General features: G+C 44.1%; 1 protein-coding gene and 1 pseudogene across 5 annotated transcripts in view; both read left to right on the top strand.

Annotated features, from left to right (window-relative positions):
• The window catches only part of LOC137421541 (nuclear factor 1 A-type), a 209,177-nt gene that overhangs the window by 93,173 nt on the left and 91,559 nt on the right, over positions 1–24,445 (top strand). The gene's annotated exons all lie outside the window — the stretch shown is intronic.
• LOC144894166 (cold-inducible RNA-binding protein A pseudogene) overlaps positions 1–24,445 on the top strand; it is a 123,664-nt pseudogene that overhangs the window by 70,572 nt on the left and 28,647 nt on the right. The window lies entirely within an intron of this gene.

The raw sequence follows: 24,445 nt of genomic DNA, 5'->3' as shown, positions 1-24,445 counted from the left end.
CAAGAAACTGCCTCGGCAGCACCGACCTTCTGTGACACACCATGGTGTATCACAATCAGAATTTGTTCAGGCAATCCACCTGTCACACTCCCTTGTCATCCCGGTTTTTTTTGACGCCTTTACATAAGTACTCGGAACTTGATTGAGCGAAGGTAATCTGAGACTGCCTGGAATCCTTTGTGAAAGACGATGGTCTGGAAATGAGCGACATTTCAGTTAAAGCGGAAGCCCAAGTCCATGTGCTCCTCGTGCAGTAGCGAATTACCCAAACACCGCTCCGTCTCTACGGAAACATCCATTGGAACGAAGAACAAAAACGTGCTTGCCCAGGTTTGGGTCTGATCCAAAACTTTGCACAGTGGTGTTGCCAAATGTACGTTCATACGCGCGCACTGTCAAGGTCGCATCGCTGTTTCCTTGAATCCCATAAAAACATGATGGTGACTGATGAAAGTGGACCTGTACTGTTAACACAATGGCACCTGGTCCAGCATACAGGGGAGATTCCATGGGAAGGTGGGATTTGAGCCAAGTGGAGTTTTTGTAGGATAGGTTTTTGTAGAAAGAAGAAGAATGAGGGGGGCTGGGAAAGAGGGGGTGGTTTGAGTGGATGTGAAAGGATAGAAATTCAAAAGAAAATAGCTTTTGGGGTAAAAGTGAGGGGCTGAAGTTAGTGTGTGAACAGTAAGGGTCGAGCTTATGGCAAGCTGACAATGAGGGGATGATACTGTGAAAAAGGGTATACCAATGCCCATGTGGCATGCCTGGCACCCTTGTGCTGTTACCAAGCTGGCATTGGCATATTGTACAGCTGGTGCTGACAGTAGGAGGGTGGAGACAGAGAGTGGGGAGATTGTGTTTGAAAGAGGAAGAGGTGGTTATGATGCGAAGGGAGGGAGGATACTAAATATTAACAGGAAAGGAAAAGTAGCGAGTTCACATGGTGAGAAATAATGTGGTTGTAGTTAGGACTGGAGTAGGGGGAAAAACAGACATGTAGAAGCGATGTTTAGAAGACCAATTTGATGGGAAATCCTGGAAAGATTAACTTACGTATATGTATATACACACATACACATACACATACACATACACATGCATGTACATCTACATACACATACACATACACATATGCATATACATATACATATGCATATACATATACGTATGTATATACATATACATGCACACACACATACACATGCACATATGCACATGCATATGCATATGCATATACATATGCATATACATGTACATACACACACACACACACACACACACACACAAATAAACACACATAAACACACAAACACACACACACACACAAACACACACACACACACATATACACACACATACACACACAAACATATATATATATATATATACACACACACACACACACACACACACACACACACAAACACATATACACACATACACACATACACACATATACATATAAACATATACACATATATACATATACATATATACATATACATATATACATATGCATATATACACCACATGACCAAAAGCATGTGGACACCCGAACATCGAACATCTCATTCCAAAATCATGGGCATTAATATGGAGTTGGTCCCCCCCCTTTGCCGCTATAACATTCTCCACTTTTTTGGAGATTTTGGAACATTGCTGCAGGGATTTGCTTCCATTCAGTCACAACAGCATCAGTGAGGTCGGGCTGGCACTGATGTTGGGCGATTAGGCCTGGCTCACAGTCGGTGTTCCAATTCATCCAAAAGGTGTTTGATGGGGTTGAGGTCAGGGCTCTGTGCAGGCCAGTCAAGTTCTTCCACACCGATCTCAACAAACCATTTCTGTATGGACCTCGCTTTGTGCACGGGGGAATTGTCATACTGAAACAGGAAAGGCCTTCCCCAAACTGTTGCCATAAAGTTGGAAGCACACAATCGTCTAGAATGTCATTGTATGCTGTAGCGTTAATATTTCCCTTCACTGGAACTAAGGGCCCGAGCCCGAACCATGAAAAACAGCCCCAGACCATTATTCCTCCTCCACCAAACATTACAGTTGACACTATGCTTTCTGGCAGGTAGCGTTCTCCTGGCATCCGCCAAACCCAGATTCGTCCATCGGACTGCCAGATGGTGAAGCGTGATTCATCACTCCAGAGAACACGTTTCCACTGCTCCAGAGTTCAATGGCGGTGAGCTTTACACCACTCCAGCCGACGTTTGGCATTGCGCATAGTGATCTCAGGCTTGCGTGCGGCTGCTCGGCCATGGAAACTCATTTCATGAAGTTCCCGACGAACAGTTGTTGTGCTGACGTTGCTTCCAGAGGCAGTTTGGAACTCGGTCGTGAGTGTTGCAACCGAGGACAGACTATTTTTACGCGCTACGTGCTTCAGTACTCGGCGGTCCCTTTCTGTGAGCTTGTGTGGCCTACCACTTCACAGCTGAGCTGTTGTTGGTCCTAGACGTTTCCACTTCACAATAACCGCACTTACAGTTGACCGGGGCAGCAGAAAGGCAGAAATTGGACGAACTGACTTGTTGGAAATGTGGCATCCTATGACGGTGCCACATTGAAAGTCACTGAGCTCTTCAGTATGGCCCATTCTACTGCCAATGTTTGTCTATGGAGATTGCATGGCTGTGTGATTTATTATATATACCTGTCAGCAATGGGTGTGGCTGAAACAGCCAAATCCACCAATTAGAAGGGGTGTCCGCATACTTTTGGGAATGTAGTGTATATATATTTATGTTCAGTATATACAATAATACCCACTTAGCAATATCCCATAGAATGCTGATTCGACACATAACTCTTTCACTAAAAAAAATGAAAGTTCATAACACGCAGAGGTCGCCAAGTAAACGCACCCGCCATCTTTGTTTGTATGCTCATGCTTTGAGATAATCAGGTAGAAGTGGGTCGATCGTGCATTAGACTTGGCTACGTCGACTATTAAAACAATTCTCAGCATTGCAGACAATATAAAAGCTTCTGCCTGCGCCACCATTGCGTTAACCACCACTTTGTGGACTAACTTGTTGAAGGAGCAGTTTGTGCGGAGAAAATTGGAGCCTATTAAGCCTGTTTAACATGTTTAATTGCCATAGTAACTTGAACAGCATCCATATCATCGCGACATTGGGAGTGCTGACAACCAGGCAGCCCTTGCTTGCATCCACCCAACTGTTGATTACAATCTGTATTATTATTAGTGCTTTTACCATCACCAAAATGAACAAAAAGGAAAAGACATAAAATGTCAACTAACCCTGTGGTTTTAGTAATTTTGCTGTATGGAGTTTAAGGCCGCCAGTCGGCCATCTTTGGTCGGATTACAAAACAAAATCTTCTACATATGTATACTCTCATGTATTGTCTTTGTGCCAAATTTGTACAAAATCGGATCATACATGTTGAATAAATGGTTGGGGACACGTTTAAGTTACAAAATGGCCGCCAGTCGGCCATCTTGGATCTGATCTCAAAAAGACAATTATGTGCACATGCAATCTATCATTCGTTATCTGTGTGCCATGTTTGAACAACATCGGTAAATGCAAGTCCGAGAAATGGTTGAGGACGTGTTCAACATCGGGCTTTTTATCTTTTCTTTTTTTTACAACTAACATGGCCGCCAGTCTACCAGTTGGCCATCTTTGATCGCTTCGCGAAACAAAATGATGTACATATGTAGGCCTACACCATCATGTATTGTCTTTTTTTTTTAATACAAGATCGAGGCTCGTGTAAGAGCTAACATTAATGACAAAAAACGAACGGACACATAAGACATAACAAGCGTTACGCCTAGGTCCCCCGTCGGTGAAGTGATGTGAGTTGACAAAGTGGGAGACGCAGAAAACATGCTATGATATGATATTTCGCTCACAAGGTTCAGACATACATGGAGGCGGCCATCTTGGATTTTGACGTGGCGACCCAATTTTCAATAGCGTTCTTCCTTATGCCTAGATACACCCACACACCAGATTAGAACTTGGTACTTCGCTTATTTTTCAAGATATTCCGCTCGCAAGGTTCAGACATACATGGCGGCGGCCATCTTGGATTTTGACGTGGCGACCCAATTTTCAATAGCGTTCTTCCTTGTGCCTATATACACCCACACACCAAATTAGAAGTTGGTACTTTGCTTATTTTCCCAGATATTTCACTCACAAGGTTCAGACATATATATGGTGGCGGCCATCTTGGAGTTTGACGCGGCGACCCAATTTTCAATAGCGTTCTTCCTTATGCCGAGATACACCCACACACCAAATTAGAAGTTGGTACTTCGCTTATTTTTCAAGATATTCATCTCTCAAGGTTCAGACATACATGGCGGCGGCCATCTTGGAATTTGACGTGGCGACCCTATTTTAAACAGCCTTCTTGCTTGTTCCTAGATACACCAACACACCAGATTAGAAGTTGGTACTTCGCTTATTTTTCAAGATATTTCGCTCACAAGGTTCAGACGTATATATGGTGGCGGCCATCTTGGATTTTGACGTGGCGACCCAATTTCCAATAGCGTTCTTCCTTATTCCGAGATACACCCACACACCAAATTAGAAGTTGGTACTTCGCTTATTTTTCAAGATATTCATCGCACAAGGTTCAGACATACATGGCGGCGGCCATCTTGGATTTTGACGTGGCGACCCAATTTTAAACAGCGTTCTTGCTTGTGCCTAGATACACCCACACACCAGATTAGAAGTTGGTACTTCGCTTATTTTTCAAGATATTCATCTCACAAGGTTCAGACATACATGGCGGCGGCCATCTTGGATTTTGACGTGGCGACCCAATTTTCAATAGCGTTCTTCCTTATGCGTAGATACACCCACACACCAGATTAGAAGTTGGTACTTCGCTTATTTTTCAAGATATTCATCTCACAAGGTTCAGACATACATGGCGGCGGCCATCTTGGATTTTGACGTGGCGACCCAATTTTCAATAGCGTTCTTCCTTATGCCTCGATACACCCACACACCAGATTAGAAGTTGGTACTTCGCTTATTTTTCAAGATATTCATCTCACAAGTTTCAGACATACATGGCATCAGACATACATGGCGGCGGCCATCTTGGATTTTGACGTGGGTTGCACCCACACACCAAATTCGAATGCGGTCCTTCGCTTATGCATGCACGCATGCACGCACGCCTGCACGCACGCACGCAAACACGCACGCACGCACACACACACGCACGCACGGACGGACGGACACACGGACGGAGGGGAAAGCCATAGTCCCCCTTTCGCTCCGCTGTGCGACGGGGGACAATAAAGGGAGCAGGAGACAAGATGGGGAGAGAGGGGGAAGCATACAAGTGCAACATTTCAGAGCAGGGACATCGGGAGATCTGTGGGAGGGAGAGGGCTTGGGGGGAGGAGGCATGGGAAGGGGGTGGGGGGGAGGGGGAGGTATAAAGCACGTGGACATTGCTAGGACTTCCAGGAATGAAGTCGGTATTTCATAAAAGTGGATATGGGGTGAATTAATGGGGGTAGAAAAGATCAAGGTTTTGGATTGGGGAAGATAAGAGATGGTGGTGAACAGCTGTTTTAAAGACCTGGAGGGAGGAGTGGGATTGAAGGGAGTGGGGGAGTTTGTTCCAGAGGCGGGAGTGAAGAGGAATGAAAGAGTGAAGGTGAGCAGAGAGTCTTGATTTTGGCAGTTTCACCAGAAGAGGGTTGCAGGCAGATCTTGTGCGACCTGTAGGAATATTTGGGGGACCTAGCCCAGAGAGAGCTGGGGGAGCAAGGCCAGACAGGAGTCAGTAGAAGACAGAAAGACCCTTCTTCCTGCTTTGTGTCTGTCGACCACTTGGTTTAGTGTGTGTGTGTGTGTGTGTGTGTGTGTGTGTGTGTGTGTATTGTTGGTTGTTATCTCTATATGTGGTTTGACTTTGTGTGTAGAGCTGTTCTGACATGAGTGTTTTACATCCTAAACGGAGGTGGCGTCCCGCCAGCCGACATTAGTTGCTCGACGTTCATTAGTTGCTCGACGTTATAGATCCCACGGTGTCCTTCATAAAGAGTTGGTGAGCAATCGCTGGCACCATGAACAAATTCCAAAGTCCTGCCCTTACCTCATATTAGCCTGGTGTTGGCTTAGCGGTTAGGGTGCCGGCTTGGGATCCTAGGATCCTGGGTTTGAATCCCGGTCGATCGCTGAATTAACACCAGGGGGGTTGACTCAGCCTGTCATCCTTCTAAGGTCGGCAAATTGAGTACCAGTTCACTGGTAATTCCCTGTGTATTGCAAGAGGCGACTAACAGGGTTGGTGGCACGAAGGGCATCCGGCCATAAAACATTGCTTCAAAGAGGGGACCACGGTGCCCGAAAAAGGCCAACCCCTGCTCTGCGGGGAAAAATGGCCTCCAAATGTGGTCTCTCTGCCCTTACCTCATATGCCCCCTGTCTCAAGTGAACAAAGTGCAAAAGAGTCAACCCCCAAAGAGGTCGATACGCCCCTTATCTGGGCAAGCGGATTAATACCGGTAGTGGTAGGACCTCCACCTTTCCGATTGACTTAGTCCCATTAATCCCACCCTTGTCATCATGTCCTTGGTCTTGGGCATTTACTATGATTTGTTCATTGTCCCAGTTGAGCTCACCTCTTTTTACATACCTTTTCTGGCTTGCTGTGTTTGTGTTTACATCCAAATTGGATTCGGTAGTCTATTCTGCTTTTACATACTCGCTCAATCCTACAGTTGTCACTCCATGCACTTGGTTGAAATCCATCAGGCCGTTGCATACTTCTCGTCTCGGCAGGTGCACTGATTTTTGTAGAACATTTTGTGGACAGTGAGGAGTTTCCTTTTTTAGATATCTAGTTTGTTTATTCCCAATTGTGACCAGTTTATTATTCTGCAGCTGCACCGGAATATTGGTGCTGCGCGCTGGATTATGATATATATTTACCAATTGGCCGGTTGCTTCTCCTGGCTTGCGTTTTTGTCCGCTTGTTGTTTTCTATTCAATAGAGTTGTGGACTTCCTCTGAGTGGTGTCAATCGTATCGCTTCTGCTTTGTTGGCCAGCTCTTCCAATATACGCTGCACTTCATCATCCCCATCTTTCTCCTCTCCTCGATTCCGCCGTTTTCCCTCCTCCTTCTGCTCATCATCATCATGTGCTGTTTCCGTTTTCATCCCCCCTCCCTATCTATGTAGCGAAACCCAGTCCATGTCAGTGTGACAGGTGTACTCCCCCCTCCTCCAAGGTGGACCCGCCAAACTTCACCCCTGCCACTAGGCTCCCGGTGCTACACCGTGGCCTAAGCTTTAGCCTCACTGCAAAGCCCTCTCCCCCCAACACCACAGTGAAGTCCCAAACATCCCTCTCTCCACCCTGCCCCCCCCCCCCACCCCAACTCAGCTCCCAGCATCCTCACCGACACTTGTTGTCTGGCCCTAGCTGTTATTTCCTCTATTCTATTCTTAGTCAGGTATCTATTAATTAGTCTCACCCCGAAGGAGATACAAGACTATTGCAATGCCTGTTTGTGTTTGTGTGTCGCTGGTTGTTATCTCCATATGCGGGTTTCAGAGGGTGGAATGGAGCCCTCCCAGGTCTTGGTGTATCCGCCTTCGTGTGTGTCTGTGTGTGCGTGTATGAGTGTGCGTAGCCACATCTATATATTTTTCACTTTAGGAATGGTTTTTCTCTGCAAACACTTGTCCGATCAATGCGAAACTTTAAATAGAGGGACTCTCCATGGAGAATATTTTATTGCTAACTCTGATGTCATCGGTCACATGGTATGGCAGCCATATTGGATTAAAGAAAAAGATTGGACATAATTTTTTCTGAGTCTGCTCAACGAATTTTTTTTGAAACTTGGCATATGTCATCGACTCCCCATATAGGGTGATAACTGATAACAATGACGTCATCAGTGAAGCTGTATTCCAGTCATAATTGGATGAATTCAAATCCTGATCTGAAAAATCTGAAACTACATATATCTGATTGATGACCCGATGTGAGTGAGTAATTAAATTTATGACATTCATAACCCTTGCTGAGAAACTATATGACATAATAGGGTGCATGGATGACCCGGTTATATGGCTCATAATCGTCGCATGTTCAGTTAACGATGGTGTTTGTTCAGAATGAATGCGCCAGGCGAGACTATGCACTATACGAGTGTCAGTCTAGTTGTTGATGCAATCATTTCCGGTTTAGAAAGTGGAACCATCTCCGTCATGATGGCCAATTCTGTCTTATTCAGTCGGCCCATAAATGTTTTTCCTCCACCACGCGCCACCCACTCTTCATGCGGAGCATACACTTCACAGTGGAGGTTGGTTTTCTTCTCTTCCACATGCAGCTTTCTTTGTTAAACTTTTTTTTCTGGAGCGTTATTTTTTACGAGCTGGAAGCCCGTGGTAAAAATACCACAATATAAACATAAAATACTTTTGCGTAATTTATTGTCTTCGAGGAGCATTTCTGTGTTTTAGGGTGGAAGGGGGGGGGGGGGGTGGACAGGCAGTATTCGTCGATTAAATATACTGTGCAGAGAATTGTGAAATTCCAAAATCATCATATTTCTTAACAGAAAATATATCGCGGCATATTTCATAACAGGAAAAAACAAAACAAATGGGAACGATTGAAGCAGCGATCTGTTGTTCGGTTCTTATACACCGCCTACATTCAATTATTGGTTTTGATTTTAAATTTTAAAAATAATTTTCCTGTATGTTTGCATTAATATGAAGCAACATTTGCTGAATCTTTTTTTTCTCTGAGGACGGGTGGGACAGACAGAGATATGACATTAGCTTTATATATATATATATATATATATATATATATATATATATACTGTATATACATAAGGTGCTTGGACTAAGTGGGAAGGGGTGAGGATATTGAAGTGGCAAGAGATTTGGAGGATGGAGCCAATATTGTTGAATTTCCTGTTGCGGGCAATGTTTGATGTGCTTCCGTCACCAGTAAACTTGAGATTGTGGGGGTTGTTGCAGGAGGAGAGATGTTATTTGTGTGGAGGTGTGGGAACGGTGCAGCCTGCACTGAGTGCATGCTCAGGAGCATTGGTATCAGGAAGATACAGGTGGTGACATGATCAGGTGCTGGCAGTGGTGGTGCAGATGGTGCAACAAGAGGTGCTGAGATCGAGAGAGAGAAGAGTGGAGAAGGAGACTGATGGGCGAGAGGTGTGGTTTGTCAAAGAGGGCCAAGTGGTAAGAGGTGGAAAGAGGAGGAGGTGGAAAGCAAGAGGGCTGCCAGATGCTTGTGATTGGCAGGTGGTGGCAGACCTAAAGCCACAATTGGTATTCCCAGAGGAGATCTGTGTGACAAGGTTGCGGCCTGACATTGTCATTTGGTCAAGTGCAACAAGACAGGTCATCTTAGGGGAGTTGTCGGTACCTTGGGAAGAGAACATGGAGGAGGTGCACGAGAGGAAGAGAGGAAAGTACAGTGAGCTGGAGGCAGAGTGCCGGGAGAAGGGTTGGCGAGTTTCGTGTCAGCCATTTGAGGTGGGGTGTAGAGAGTATATTGGCAATTCCTTTTCTGCATTTCTTGCTAGGCTGGGAGTGTGTGGGACAGAAAGAAGGAGGATGTGTGACAAGGTGGCCCAGGTTGCCTTGAAAGGCTCATTTTGGATATGGAGGAAGTTTATGGAGGCACGTCGAATGGTGTAGGTTGGTTGTGTGTGTTTTTTGTTTGTTTGTTTGGTTTTTTTTGGGTTTTTTTTTATTACCATTATTATTTCTTATTTTGTGTATATGAGTGAGTGGGTGACTGGGTGAGGGTGTGTGTTTTTGCATGAATTAATTTTTGCATGAGTGTGTGTTTTTGTGTGTTGAGTGGTGTATGATGTAAGGGTAGGTGGTTGGTTGGTTGGTGATGTGTGTGTATGGGTGTGTATGTGTGTGTATGAATGATCTGGTGTGTTTTGTTGGTGAGTGGTGAAGGGTATAAAGGTAGGTGTTTGAGTGTTCCACCATGTTTGTTTGGTGCTGTGGATTCTGGATGTGGAGGTGTTGTTGTTGTTGTTCGCACTGGCTGGGGGTGGGGGTATGTACGCATCCAGGTGCAGCTGCTGCATGTGGATGTGTATGTGCCCCTGCTGGCCTACCTTAGCTGACCGTATCGAGGTTGAAGGGCCGAAACGGGATGATGCTGAGGACCTCGACTGAGGACCCGGTCAGTGCGGCACACTTGTGACCAGGTGTGTTTTGAACATATATATATATATATATATATATATATATATATATATATATATATATATATATATATATATATATATATATATATATATATATATATTGTTGCGGATCTCCTGGTCGGCCTTTCCCCTTACCAAGGGGGGATTAGTCCCCTTGTCTTTTACTCGCCGACGGGATCCGGGGCTATGACGTTCCTTCCGGACGGCGTTGAATAGGGTGGTAGGCCGAATTCCTATTACCTAAGTACCAACGCCGCCCAGGAAGCAAGGAAATAAACCCCGCCAGAATCATGGTTATAGGTGGAAACGCCAAGCAATAGCGAACCGTGACCTGGGCCATTAACAAGGACTAAACCCGATCCGAGCGGTTCTGATCATGCCACGCTTACCCAATGGAGGAAATCACTGATACGGTCGAATTAGGAAAGACAGGAAGAACAGATTTGTTAATTTACAATTTGTACAGGAAGGAGAAGAAGAACACACAGTGCAGCTTATACAGTCTTGTACTTAGCCCAGGACATGGGCCCGTTTCACACTCAGACACTCACACGGGGATTGCAGATGGTCAGGGTGATGGTCCAGGGATGATGTCCAGGCAGTCCGCTCCGGTCCCCAACTCGCACCGCGAAGCAGATGGTCAGGTCAGCAGAAGCTCTCCGCGTGTCGTTGGCGCGGATCAGACAATTACGGGGTTAAATGCGGGGCGAAAGGCAAGGCTGGCTGGGCGGTTACTTGCGACCACGGTCGCGTACGTAATAGATGAACCGGGCTTGGTGGTTATACTTGCGGTCACGGCCGCGTACGTAATAGAAGAACCGGCGCTATATGCGCTCCCAATACAGTTCAATCGCAAAGCGTCTCTCCCCCAGAAGTCATCTCACAGAGCGCAAATCGGCCAAGTCCTCTTACAGTGCGCGTATCCTCTGCAAGTTCTCTTCACAAAGCGCGATTCCTTGCAGTCCTCTCACAAAGCCCCTCGCTCATCAGTCCTTATACATGCGCGAATCGTGCCAGTCCTGTTCGAGGGCTTTGTGCGTGCGCTTATATAGCCTTTTCAGCGAACCTTCCAGCACTTGCTAGATGCGCCCTTACCACGCCCTCTTAAGCCATGCCCACCGAGCCCTGGTTGGTTGTTGCCCTTATCGTCACCGCCTTCTGACGTGCTGCTTGATGCGGCCACACCTCTTCCTCGCGCTCCTCTCCCTTTCCAGGCCTACCTCGTGGCATTTGACTGGTTTCGAGCGAAACCAAGGGCAGCGAACGCTGCTGGCAAACGAGGTGGATTAGCCGAATCGGGGCGTGGGATGGATGCTGCCCAACGAGGTAGATTTGGAGGGTGGCCGCAAAATGAAAGGACCTAAGCTTATTATTTATTTACACAACGCAGGTATCACAAGTGGAAATGGCCTTATCCTCACACATACTATGACATAACTAATGTTCTAAGGGGCCTACGTGTTGCTTGTGGACTAACTATGGGGGCAAACCTTTAACCTTTAATAATGTTATATTTACACTTTCAAAACCGTAACAATATATATATATATTTTCCAAGACAGGTAGCACCTTTCAGCTTCTTGCCTTGGTGTCGATCCCTGTCTATCCTTGAGATGATATTCCATCCTACTGGAGGAGGTGCAGTTTTTATCCTCAACAGCGCACATTTCCAGCTGCTCTGTGTGGCTGTGCAGATACAAGGCATCTCCTGTAAAGAGTCTGTGTCTCTTTATTCGAGATTTTTTTCCTCTTTTTGTGTCAACACTGGATTTGTCTCCCTCCGCCGACCCACCCCAACCATCCCCAGTGCTCCAGTAAGGATTTCTCCTTCTGGAATTCAATGTGCGGGCTGTTCGACAGCCTGAAGAGGTCGAGAGCAGCATTATATTCCTAAGGGCTTACACCTCCTTCTTGCCTCCATGGCCTAAAAAGTGCTTGAGGCAAACAGTCGGAGATGCAACCCATCGCACAGCATCACCCTGATCCGCAGGCCGAAAAGCCCCATGCACCTCGCAGCGAACCATGCCTCCACTTTGTGTGTTGTTGGTTGTTATCTCCATATGCGGATTTCAAGTGGAACGAAGCCCTCCCATGTCTCGAAGTATCTACCTTCGTGTGTGTATCTGTTTATGTACTGTATATATATATATATATATATATATATATATATATATATATATATATATATACATACATACATATATATATATATATATATATATATATATATATATATTTATATATATATTTATATATATATATATTTATATATTTATATATATATATATATATATATATATATATATATGTGTGTGTGTGTGTGTGTGTGTGTGTGTGTGTGTGTGTGTGTGTGTGTGTGTGTGTGTGTGTGTGTGTGTGTGTGTGTATATGTATATATATATATATGTATGTATATATATATATATATGTATGTATATATATATATATGTATTTATACAGTTGTGGCCAAAAATATTGGCACACTTGCACTTTTTTCAAAGAACTCACATTTTTCTCAAAAAAGAAGTTGAAATTGATAAAAGTATTTTGTCTCCACAATTCCTTATTTCACTGTTAATATTACAGAGGCTTTGTTTTTGATTCAGAACTTCATATATCCTTTTAAATCAGAAAATAAAAATAAATGGCATTGACAAAATTATTGACACCCGAGACTTAATATTTGGTAGCACAGCCATTTTTTTTTTTTTTTTTTTTTTTTTTTTTTTTTGTATACAAGATCGAGGCTCGTGAAAGAGCGAACATTAATCACACAGAAAGATAAACCGACACATAAAACATATAACATCGGGAGCGGTAGACAAGATGGGGAGAGAGGGGCAAGGACACAAACACAACATTTGAGAGCAGGGACCGAGAGACATGGAGACATCGAGAGATCTGAGAGGGCGAGGGCTTTGGGGGGGGGGGGGGCATGGGAAGGGGGCAGTGGGAGAGGTATAAAACATATGGACACTGCCAGGACTTCCAGGAAAGAAGTTGGAATTTCAAACAAGGTGGATCTGGGGTGAATTAGCGGGGGTAGAAAAGATCAAGGTTTTGGATGGGGGAAGATAAGAGATGGTGGTGAACAGCAGTTTTAAAGACCTGGAGGGAGGAGTGGGATTGAAGGGAGTGAGGGAGTTTGTTCCAGAGGCGGGAGAAAAGAGGAATGAAAGAGTGAAGGTGAGCAGAGAGCCGAGATTTCGGCAGTTTAACCATCAGAGGGTTGCTGGCAGATCTTGTGCGACCTGTAGGAATATTTGGGGGACAGAGCACAGAGAGAGCTGGGGGTGCAAGGCCGGAGAGGAGTCGGTAGAAGACAGAAAGACCACCTACCTGCCTGCGGTGAGTGAGTGAAAGGCCCTCAGAGATAGCTTCATCGCGGGAGATTCCAATAATTCTGAAAGCTTTGGTTTCAACAGCGTGAAGCCGAGGTAGGTGTGAGGCAGGAGCACCGGCCCATAGGGGAGAACAGTATTCCATTGAGCTGCGGATGAAAGCCTTGTATGTGGTGAGGAGCTCAGGTGTGTCGAGGAAGGACTTCGCACGACGGAGGATGCCCAGTCGGCGACTGGCTTTGGAGGCCAGCTTGGAAATGTGGTTTTCCCAAGAAAGATCATGGCAGATAGTGAGACCCAAAAGCTTGAGCGACAGAACTTCTTGGAGAGGATTGTTGAGAAAGTAGATGGGAGGGTTGTCCAGTCGATCTTTTCGGAGAGACATAGTAAGAGTGTGAGATTTGTCAGGATTGAAAGACATGTTCCACGTGTTTGACCAGTCTGTGATTTTGTCCAAGTCTTCAGAGAGTGAGGAGGCTGCAGACTGCCGATCTGAGGGAAGAGGAATGGAGCGGCAGAGAGTGGAGTCATCAGCAAAGAGATGGAGAGGATTTTCAAGAGAGTCAGAGAGATCATTGATGAAGAGCAGAAAAAGCACGGGGCCCAGAACACTGCCTTGGGGAACTCCAGCCTGAACAGGAAGAGGAGATGAGAGAAACCCATTCAGGGCCACACGTTGACGACGACTAGAGAGGAAGTCCTCCAGCCATGCGTGGAGATTTCCATGGATACCAAAGGAGGAGAGTTTGGTGAGCAGAGCGGGGTGCCAGACCGTGTCGAAGGAACGTGATATGTCGAGGGAGACAGCTCTAATTTCCTGTTTGGCATTGAGGCCCTCCATCCATTGTTGAGACAGCAGAAGCAGCATGTCCAGAGTAGAGTGACCTGGTCTGAAACCAAATTGATGATCAGAGATCAAGCTATTGGAGAAGAGGAAAGATTTCATATCCGAACAATGATGGATTCCATGACTTTGCTGATAATTGGGAGAAGGCTGATTGGTCTGTAGTTGCTAGGATCTGTTTTTGCACCTTTTTTGTGCAAAGCGGTGATGTTGGCTGTTTTCCAAGCAGATGGCAGTTGACCTTCAGCAAAAGAGAGGGTGAAGAGAACAGAGAGAGGGTGAGATAGAGCGGCAGAGCAGGATTTTAGGACCCGTGGGCTGATGCCGTCGGGTCCAGTTGCAGAATCAGAGTCGAGGGTTGACAGAAACTTTTCCACCTTGTCAGGAGGAAAGGACACGGAGTCCAGGAGCAGCAGGGTACGACTGGGTATGGTCGGTACAGAGAGGGATGGGTTTGGGACACAAGATTTAGAGGCAAACACAGAGTTGAGGCATTCAGCTTTTTCACGTGCGGAGTCAGCTGTGTCGCCGTTTGAGGTAAGGGAGGGGATGGAGGGGGAACAAACACCAGAAACGGATTTGACCAGATGCCACCAGGATTTGGAAGAGGGAGACAGATAAGAGAGTTCGGTCTTGAGAACGTAGAGATATTGTTTCCTGGCTCTCCTGAGGGTGGACACACACTTGTTTTGGGCTTTGTGAAAGGAAATGAGATTTCCTTCCGTTGGATTTGCTTTCCAGGACACGAAGGCAAGTTGTTTCTGGGCAACAGCCTCACCACAAGATTCCGTGTACCATGGACGGGAGGAAGGGTATGACAACTGAAGACGAGATGGGATAAATCTGTGCATGAGAGAGAGCAATTTACTTTGGAAGAATTCCCAGGATGAGTTGATGTCAGAGGTGGTAGAGATGGGAGACCAGTCCAGATGATTGATGGCTGCTTGAAGACCGTGCCAGTTGGCCTGAGTGAAATGCCAGACTCGTCGGTGCTGAGCAGGCTCCCTGAGGATGGTCAGAGAGATGTCCACTTTAACAAGGACATGATCAGATGATCCGATTGGAGCAGAAGAAGAGCAGCAGACATTTTCAGGGAAGTTCGTCATAACCAAGTCCAGAAGAGAAGATGTTCCGTTGACTGAGATCCGGGTCGGGAAATTGACAGATTGTGTCGGTCCCAGTGAGTCGCAGAAGTCCTTAGCTGAGGAGCCATGGCTGGTGAGAGAGGTACCCACACCCAGCCAACTGGCATGATGACAGTTGAAATCACCACATATGAGGAAGAGAGAGTTGGGATGAGTAGATAGAAGTTGGTCCATATTATCAGACAGCGAGATGTAGATGGAGTCATCACTGTTTGGTGGACGGTACAACACACATATGAACAAGAGGTGGGAGCGAAGGGGAAGCCGTAGCCAGAGGTATTCCTGGGGGTGAGGTGGAGAGAGTGCAGTGCAGGGCGAGTGAGGAAGAGAGTTTTTGATAAAGATAGCAACCCCACCTCCAGGACGAGGCTCAGGTCTATCATACCGGAGGAGGGAGTAGTCCGGGAGAGATACTAAGGAATCAGAGACATCATAAAGGAGGAAATTTTCTGTTAAGCAGATCACGTCTGGTTTGACAGAAGCAACCTGTATGGAGAGATCAGTTAAGTTTGAACGAAGGCCCCGGATGTTTGAGGTCCATACCGTTAATGAAGAGGAAGGGGGAGCATCAGATACAGAACAGGGGGGAGGAGGGGTCGGGTAAGATGTGGAAGACGTGGAAGAGGTAGGGAGAGCTGTTGAAGGTGTGTCAGAGATTTCAGAATAGCTTTGGGAAAGGGAAGGATGGGGCGGACAAAAGGTTTGATGGTGATTGGGTGAGGCACAATGAGGTGTTATTTGGGGAGGGGGAAGAGCGAGGCAGAAGGTTGGGGGAGATGGAGGTGAGAGTTGGAAGGGGGAAGAAGCGGGGAGGACGCTTTGAGGAGGGGGAGCGAGAGGGGGGAAATTGAGAAGCAATGAGGGTGGGGAGATTTGAAGGGGAGGGGCGAGGGGGGAGTTTGGGAGGGAAGGGACAAGGGGAGGGATTTGAAAGGGATGGGATATGGGGGAGATTTGGAGGGGAGGGGTGAGGGAGGAGTCTCGGAGGGGAGGGGCGAGGGGGCGTCTTGGCGGGGAGGGGGTGAGGGGGTAGTTTAAGAGGGAGGGGGCAAGGGGGGAGATTTGAAAGGGATGGGTGATGGGGAAGATTTGGAGGGGAGGGGTGATGGGGAAGATTTGGAGGGGAGGGGTGATGGGGAAGATTTGGAGGGGAGGGGTTATGGGGAAGATTTGGAGGGGAGGGGTGAGATTGGATTTTAGAAAGTGTACGATTTATAGGAAACGAACATTTATTGCAAAATGAGTTTCTTGTGACCTTCGAGTTAAAAATACGTTTAAGGACGCTGGATGGAGGATGGAGTGCAGGAGAGTTTAGGTAATGTAGAAAAAAGGCACTATAGGAGATGGATATATATTTTTGGGATGAATTGATTTGGTGAGCAGTCGAAAGCAGCCTTTTAAAGAAGAAGAAGAAAAAGGTGTTATAATATATGACGGAATACATAACTTGAGGGGAAAGAGTAAACATTGAAGGTTAATAACAGTGAAAACTATCTGGGGAAATGGGGGAGAAACACGTGGTCGAAGAACGAACGAACGAATAAGAATGAATAAACGAATGAGAACAGAGAAGGAAATGTTTTTTTGTTTTTTTTGTGTGAGTTGAGATTTACACAAGGAAGTAGGCTATGGGTGAAAAGGCTGGGAATACAGAGAACGAAAGTTATTGGATCACAAACGACGGACCGCTGAGAGAAAAACAAAGCCTCAAGGTTGTACAGTGTACACTGTACAAGGCCTCAAGACACGACACGAATTAACACGATTTTCAATACAGGTACGAAAGATTTGCACCGAAAAATCTTCGTCGGGACACAATATACGTACAACACCATAAATAAATACAGTTTTAACGAAAATACAAATGGGAACAATCACTTAACTTCGATTTCAAATCGTTCGCGACGCGGCAAAGGCCTTGCTCGCGACGCGGCAAACAGACGATCAATTTATGAAAGATAAACACCGAGAAACAACCAAAGTTGCACACAATAACTTCACACACCGAAAGATAAATACAGTTTCGACAAAATACAATTGTGAACAGACTTAACTTCGAAAAACGTGGAGACCGTGTGGAGACCTTCAGCCTTTGGACAAAATAACTGCAGTCAAGCGCTTCCTATCGCCTTCAATGAGTTTCCTACACCTCTCTACTGGCAGTTTGTCCCAATCTTCTTGTGCAAACTGCTCCAGTTCTCCCAGATTTGAAGGGTGTCTTCTCCCACCTGCTGTTTTCAGATCTCCCCACAGGTGTTCAATGGGATTTACATCTGGACTCATTGCTGGCCACTTCAGAACAGTCTAGCGTTTTGTCTTGAACCATTCATGGGTGCTTTTTGAAATGTGTTTGGGGTCATTGTTCTGCTGCAAGACCCATGACCTACGACGGAGACCCAGCTTCCTAACACTGGGTTTAACATTGCTCTCCAAAATACCTTGGTAATCTCCTGATTTCATGATGCCATGCACACATTCAAGGCACCCAGTGCCAGAGGCAGCACAGCAACCCCAAAGCATCACTGAACCTCCTCCATGTTTGACTGTAGGGAAGGTGTTCTTTTCTTTGAAGGCTTCATTTTGTTTTATGCAAACATAGAGATGATGTGCTTTACCAAAAAGCTCTAATTTGGTCTCATCTCTCCACAGGATATTCTCCCAGAAGGATTTTGGCTTGCTCAGGTGTGTTTTGGAAAACTCCAGTCAGGCTTTCTCAGCAGTGGGGTCCTCCTGGGTCTCCTACCATAGAACCCCCTTTCATTGAGTTGCTAATGGATGGTGCGAGTTGAAACTGTCGTACCTTGTGTCTGAAGGTCAGCTTGAATCTGTTTGGCAGTTGATTGAGGTGCTTTCTCCACCATTCGTACAATCCTTCACTGCAATCCTTGATCAATTTTTCTCTTGCGGCCACGTCCAGGAAGGTTTGCTACAGTGCCATGGGCCTTAAACTTCCTGATAACATTGCGTACGGTGGACACAGGAACATCAATATCTCTGGAGATGGATTGTAGCTTTGAGATTGTCCATGCTTGGCTACAATCTTGTGTCTGACCTGCTCAAACAATTCTCCGGTTTTCTTTCTTTTCGCCATGCTCATTGTGGTACACACAGTGACAGCAAACAGCAGAATTACTCCTTTTCTCTATTCAAACTGGTTGAATGATTGTTTTTTATATTGCAGGCACCTGCAACTCACACAGGTGAGTTCAATTCAAAGTAAAGGAGAATCACCTGCTTGAAATCTAATTATTTCTAACAACTTCTAAAAGGTGGCAATTATATTGTCCAGGCCATTTTAGAATTTCTGTGCAGAATAAGCTAAGATTTAGTAATTTTTTCAGCTTTTTTGTTTTGTTCCACTGCAAACCAAACAAATACATTTGTTGATTTCAAAAGATTTTTAAAATTGCAACAATTTTCTGGAAGAAATGGTGCAATATTTGAAAAAGGTGCAAGGGTGCCCATTTTTCTGGGCACGACTGTAGTGTGTGTGTGTGTGTGTGTGTGTGTGTGTGTGTGTGTGTGTGTGTGTGTGTGTGTGTGTGTGTGTGTGTGTGTGTATAAAAGAGAGATAGAATTGTGAGGAACAGAAATGAAAAAACGAGGTGTGTGTGTGTGTGTGTGTGTGTGTGTGTGTGTGTGTGTGTGTGTGTGTGTGTGTGTGTGTGTGCGTTTGTGTGTTCGTGAACAACATATCTGGAAAAGTTCTGAACGGATTTGGATGAAAGTTGGTGGGATGATTGCCCTTGGGATAAGGAAGACTTGCTTAGTTTTTGGTGAAGCTCAGAAAATTATTCCGGATCCACGAAGTTTTTTTGGGAATTTTTTTTTCTGTTTTCCTTTAAAAAGCATTTTCTCTGCAATAATTGGACTGATTGAGAGCAATTTTTTACCATAGGAGGGACTCGGTCTGCAGAATATTTTAATGGTAATTATGACGTCACAGGTCATGTGGTTCGGCCGCCATATTGTTTTGAGTGAAAAACACTAAAATCCAATTTTCTCCAAAATACCTGAACAGATCAAGGCCAAACTTTGCAGGCAGAATCGCATACCCATGTCGAACAAAAAAGTCAGCGAGCATGACGTCATGCATCACATGGTTTCAGAGTTATGACGTTTTTAAGCACAAACATTTAAAACCGAGCTCCTCCCTCATTTGTGATCCAATCGAGGGGAAACTTCACAAGTCTGTTCAGCATATCGGTCTACTAAAATGCCCTTTTGGAATTTGCGATAGGTCACCTGGTTTGGCAGATATCGTTAATTAAACGCAAATAATAAAAACATTTATATCTCTTGAACCACTTCATTGATCGACGTGAAACTTCAAACTGTAGTAGAAGTCATGAAGAGTAACAAGTGTGCAAAATTTGAAGATGATTGGATGTACGGTCTGGAAGCTGGAAGTTGTTATTCCGTGAAGAAGAAGAAGAGCCTACGACTGTGGACGATTAATAATTATTTATCACATGTACAGACTTGCAGGCATCGTTTGACACAATGTCCCGGGTTAATTTGAACCTCAAATAAAATTATAATTCCAGATTTATCAATGGCTGAGGTATATTAACAAACAAATAAGACAGATTTGGCAAAATTCGAACTTTAAAAAAAAAGATCGCATATTCACCCAGGGTTATGAGGGCTGAAGAAGAAGAACCTCGCTTGGGCTTCCCAGGCCAAAAAATAATTCTGGCTCTGCAATTTTCAGGTTTATTTATCTTTATATCTACATATCTGGGCACAGTGTCTGTTGTCACTGAACTACTCCCTGAAACTTTTGTTTCCGTGGTTGTGAAGTGTTTTTAATAACGTGGTGGTGGTTTTGAATCACGTGGTGGTGAGGTATTTTGAATTATGTGGTGGTGAGGTGTAAAATGACATGGTGGTGAGGTGTTTTTAAATCACGTAGCTGTGAGGTGTTTTTAATTTCGTGGCTGTGAGGTGTTTTTAATTTCGTGGCTGTGAGGTGTTTTTAATTTCGTGGCTGTGAGGTGTTTTTAATTTCGTGGCTGTGAGGTGTTTTTAATTTCGTGGCTGTGAGGTGTTTTTAATTTCGTGGCTGTGAGGTGTTTTTAATTTCATGGCTGTGAGGTGTTTTTAATTTCGTGGCTGTGAGGTGTTTTTAATTTCGTGGCTGTGAGGTGTTTTTAATTTCGTGGCTGTGAGGTGTTTTTAATTTCGTGGCTGTGAGGTGTTTTTAATTTCGTGGCTGTGAGGTGTTTTTAATTTCATGGCTGTGAGGTGTTTTTAATTTTGTGGCTGTGAGGTGTTTTTAATTTCGTGGCTGTGAGGTGTTTTTAATTTCGTGGCTGTGAGGTGTTTTTAATTTCGTGGCTGTGAGGTGTTTTTAATTTCGTGGCTGTGAGGTATTTTTAATTTCGTGGCTGTGAGGTGTTTTTAATTTCGTGGCTGTGAGGTGTTTTTAATTTTGTGGCTGTGAGGTGTTTTTAATTTCGTGGCTGTGAGGTGTTTTTAATTTCGTGGATGTGAGGTGTTTTTAATTTTGTGGCTGTGAGGTGTTTTTAATTTCATGGCTGTGAGGTGTTTTTAATTTCGTGGATGTGAGGTGTTTTTAATTTCGTGGCTGTGAGGTGTTTTTAATTTCATGGCTGTGAGGTGTTTTTAATTTCGTGGCTGTGAGGTGTTTTTAATTTCGTGGATGTGAGGTGTTTTTAATTTTGTGGCTGTGAGGTGTTTTTAATTTCGTGGATGTGAGGTGTTTTTAATTTCGTGGCTGTGAGGTGTTTTTAATTTTGTGGCTGTGAGGTGTTTTTAATTTCGTGGCTGTGAGGTGTTTTTAATTTTGTGGCTGTGAGGTGTTTTTAATTTCGTGGCTGTGAGGTGTTTTTAATTTCGTGGATGTGAGGTGTTTTTAATTTTGTGGATGTGAGGTATTTTTAATTTCGTGGCTGTGAGGTGTTTTTAATTTCGTGGCTGTGAGGTTTTTTAAATTTCGTGGCTGTGAGGTGTTTTTAATTTCGTGGCTGTGAGGTGTTTTTAATTTCGTGGCTGTGAGGTGTTTTTAATTTCGTGGCTGTGAGGTGTTTTTAATTTCGTGGCTGTGAGGTGTTTTTAATTTCGTGGCTGTGAGGTGTTTTTAATTTCGTGGCTGTGAGGTGTTTTTAATTTCGTGGCTGTGAGGTGTTTTTAATTTCATGGCTGTGAGGTGTTTTTAATTTTGTGGCTGTGAGGTGTTTTTAATTTCGTGGCTGTGAGGTGTTTTTAATTTCGTGGCTGTGAGGTGTTTTTAATTTCGTGGCTGTGAGGTGTTTTTAATTTCGTGGCTGTGAGGTATTTTTAATTTCGTGGCTGTGAGGTGTTTTTAATTTCGTGGCTGTGAGGTGTTTTTAATTTTGTGGCTGTGAGGTGTTTTTAATTTCGTGGCTGTGAGGTGTTTTTAATTTCGTGGATGTGAGGTGTTTTTAATTTTGTGGCTGTGAGGTGTTTTTAATTTCGTGGATGTGAGGTGTTTTTAATTTCGTGGCTGTGAGGTGTTTTTAATTTTGTGGCTGTGAGGTGTTTTTAATTTCGTGGCTGTGAGGTGTTTTTAATTTTGTGGCTGTGAGGTGTTTTTAATTTCGTGGCTGTGAGGTGTTTTTAATTTCGTGGATGTGAGGTGTTTTTAATTTTGTGGCTGTGAGGTGTTTTTAATTTCGTGGCTGTGAGGTGTTTTTAATTTCGTGGCTGTGAGGTGTTTTTAATTTCGTGGCTGTGAGGTATTTTTAATTTCGTGGCTGTGAGGTATTTTTAATTTCGTGGCTGTGAGGTGTTTTTAATTTCGTGGCTGTGAGGTATTTTTAATTTCGTGGCTGTGAGGTGTTTTTAATTTTGTGGCTGTGAGGTGTTTTTAATTTCGTGGCTGTGAGGTGTTTTTAATTTCGTGGATGTGAGGTGTTTTTAATTTTGTGGATGTGAGGTGTTTTTAATTTCGTGGCTGTGAGGTGTTTTTAATTTCGTGGCTGTGAGGTATTTTTAATTTCGTGGCTGTGAGGTATTTTTAATTTCGTGGCTGTGAGGTGTTTTTAATTTTGTGGCTGTGAGGTGTTTTTAATTTCGTGGCTGTGAGGTGTTTTTAATTTCGTGGATGTGAGGTGTTTTTAATTTTGTGGCTGTGAGGTGTTTTTAATTTCGTGGATGTGAGGTGTTTTTAATTTCGTGGCTGTGAGGTGTTTTTAATTTTGTGGCTGTGAGGTGTTTTTAATTTCGTGGCTGTGAGGTGTTTTTAATTTTGTGGCTGTGAGGTGTTTTTAATTTCGTGGCTGTGAGGTGTTTTTAATTTCGTGGATGTGAGGTGTTTTTAATTTTGTGGCTGTGAGGTGTTTTTAATTTCGTGGCTGTGAGGTATTTTTAATTTCGTGGCTGTGAGGTGTTTTTAATTTTGTGGCTGTGAGGTGTTTTTAATTTCGTGGCTGTGAGGTGTTTTTAATTTCGTGGCTGTGAGGTGTTTTTAATTTTGTGGCTGTGAGGTGTTTTTAATTTCGTGGCTGTGAGGTGTTTTTAATTTCGTGGCTGTGAGGTGTTTTTAATTTCGTGGCTGTGAGGTATTTTTAATTTCGTGGCTGTGAGGTGTTTTTAATTTTGTGGCTGTGAGGTGTTTTTAATTTCGTGGCTGTGAGGTGTTTTTAATTTCGTGGCTGTGAGGTGTTTTTAATTTCGTGGCTGTGAGGTTTTTTAAATTTCGTGGCTGTGAGGTGTTTTTAATTTCGTGGCTGTGAGGTGTTTTTAATTTCGTGGATGTGAGGTGTTTTTAATTTTGTGGCTGTGAGGTGTTTTTAATTTCGTGGCTGTGAGGTGTTTTTAATTTCGTGGCTGTGAGGTGTTTTTAATTTCGTGGCTGTGAGGTGTTTTTAATTTCGTGGCTGTGAGGTGTTTTTAATTTCGTGGCTGTGAGGTGTTTTTAATTTCGTGGCTGTGAGGTGTTTTTAATTTCGTGGCTGTGAGGTGTTTTTAATTTCATGGCTGTGAGGTGTTTTTAATTTCGTGGCTGTGAGGTGTTTTTAATTTCGTGGCTGTGAGGTGTTTTTAATTTCGTGGCTGTGAGGTGTTTTTAATTTCGTGGATGTGAGGTATTTTTAATTTCGTGGCTGTGAGGTGTTTTTAATTTTGTGGCTGTGAGGTGTTTTTAATTTCGTGGCTGTGAGGTGTTTTTAATTTTGTGGCTGAGGTGTTTTTAATTTCGTGGCTGTGAGGTGTTTTTAATTTCGTGGCTGTGAGGTGTTTTTAATTTCGTGGCTGTGAGGTGTTTTTAATTTCGTGGCTGTGAGGTGTTTTTAATTTCGTGGCTGTGAGGTGTTTTTAATTTTGTGGCTGTGAGGTGTTTTTAATTTCGTGGCTGTGAGGTGTATTTAATTTCGTGGCTGTGAGGTGTTTTTAATTTCGTGGCTGTGAGGTGTTTTTAATTTCGTGGCTGTGAGGTGTTTTTAATTTTGTGGCTGTGAAGTGTTTTTAATTTCGTGTTTCATGGCTGTGAGGTGTTTTTAATTTCGTGTTTTGTGGCCGTGAAGTGTTTTTAATTTCGTGTTTCGTGGCTGTGAAGTGTTTTTAATTTAGTGTTTCGTGGCTGTGAAGTGTTTTTAATTTAGTGTTTCGTGGCTGTGAAGTGTTTTTAATTTAGTGTTTCGTGGCTGTGAAGTGTTTTTAATTTCGTGTTTTGTGGCTGTGAAGTGTTTTTAATTTAGTGTTTCGTGGCTGTGAGGTGTTTTTAATTTAGTGTTTCGTGGCTGTGAGGTGTTTTTAATGTAGCGTTCCGTGGCTGTGAAGTGTTTTTAATTTAGCGTTTCGTGGCTGTGAGGTGTTTTTAATTTAGCGTTTCGTGGCTGTGAAGTGTTTTTAATTTAGCGTTTCGTGGCTGTGAGGTGTTTTTAATTT

Source organism: Myxine glutinosa, chromosome 1 (genome assembly GCF_964187855.1).
Source record: "Myxine glutinosa chromosome 1, kmMyxGlut1.1, whole genome shotgun sequence".
NCBI classification, from domain to species: Eukaryota; Metazoa; Chordata; class Myxini; order Myxiniformes; family Myxinidae; genus Myxine; species Myxine glutinosa.
The sequence above is the reverse complement of the archived record's forward strand: the minus strand, read 5'-3'. Positions and strand labels throughout refer to the sequence as shown.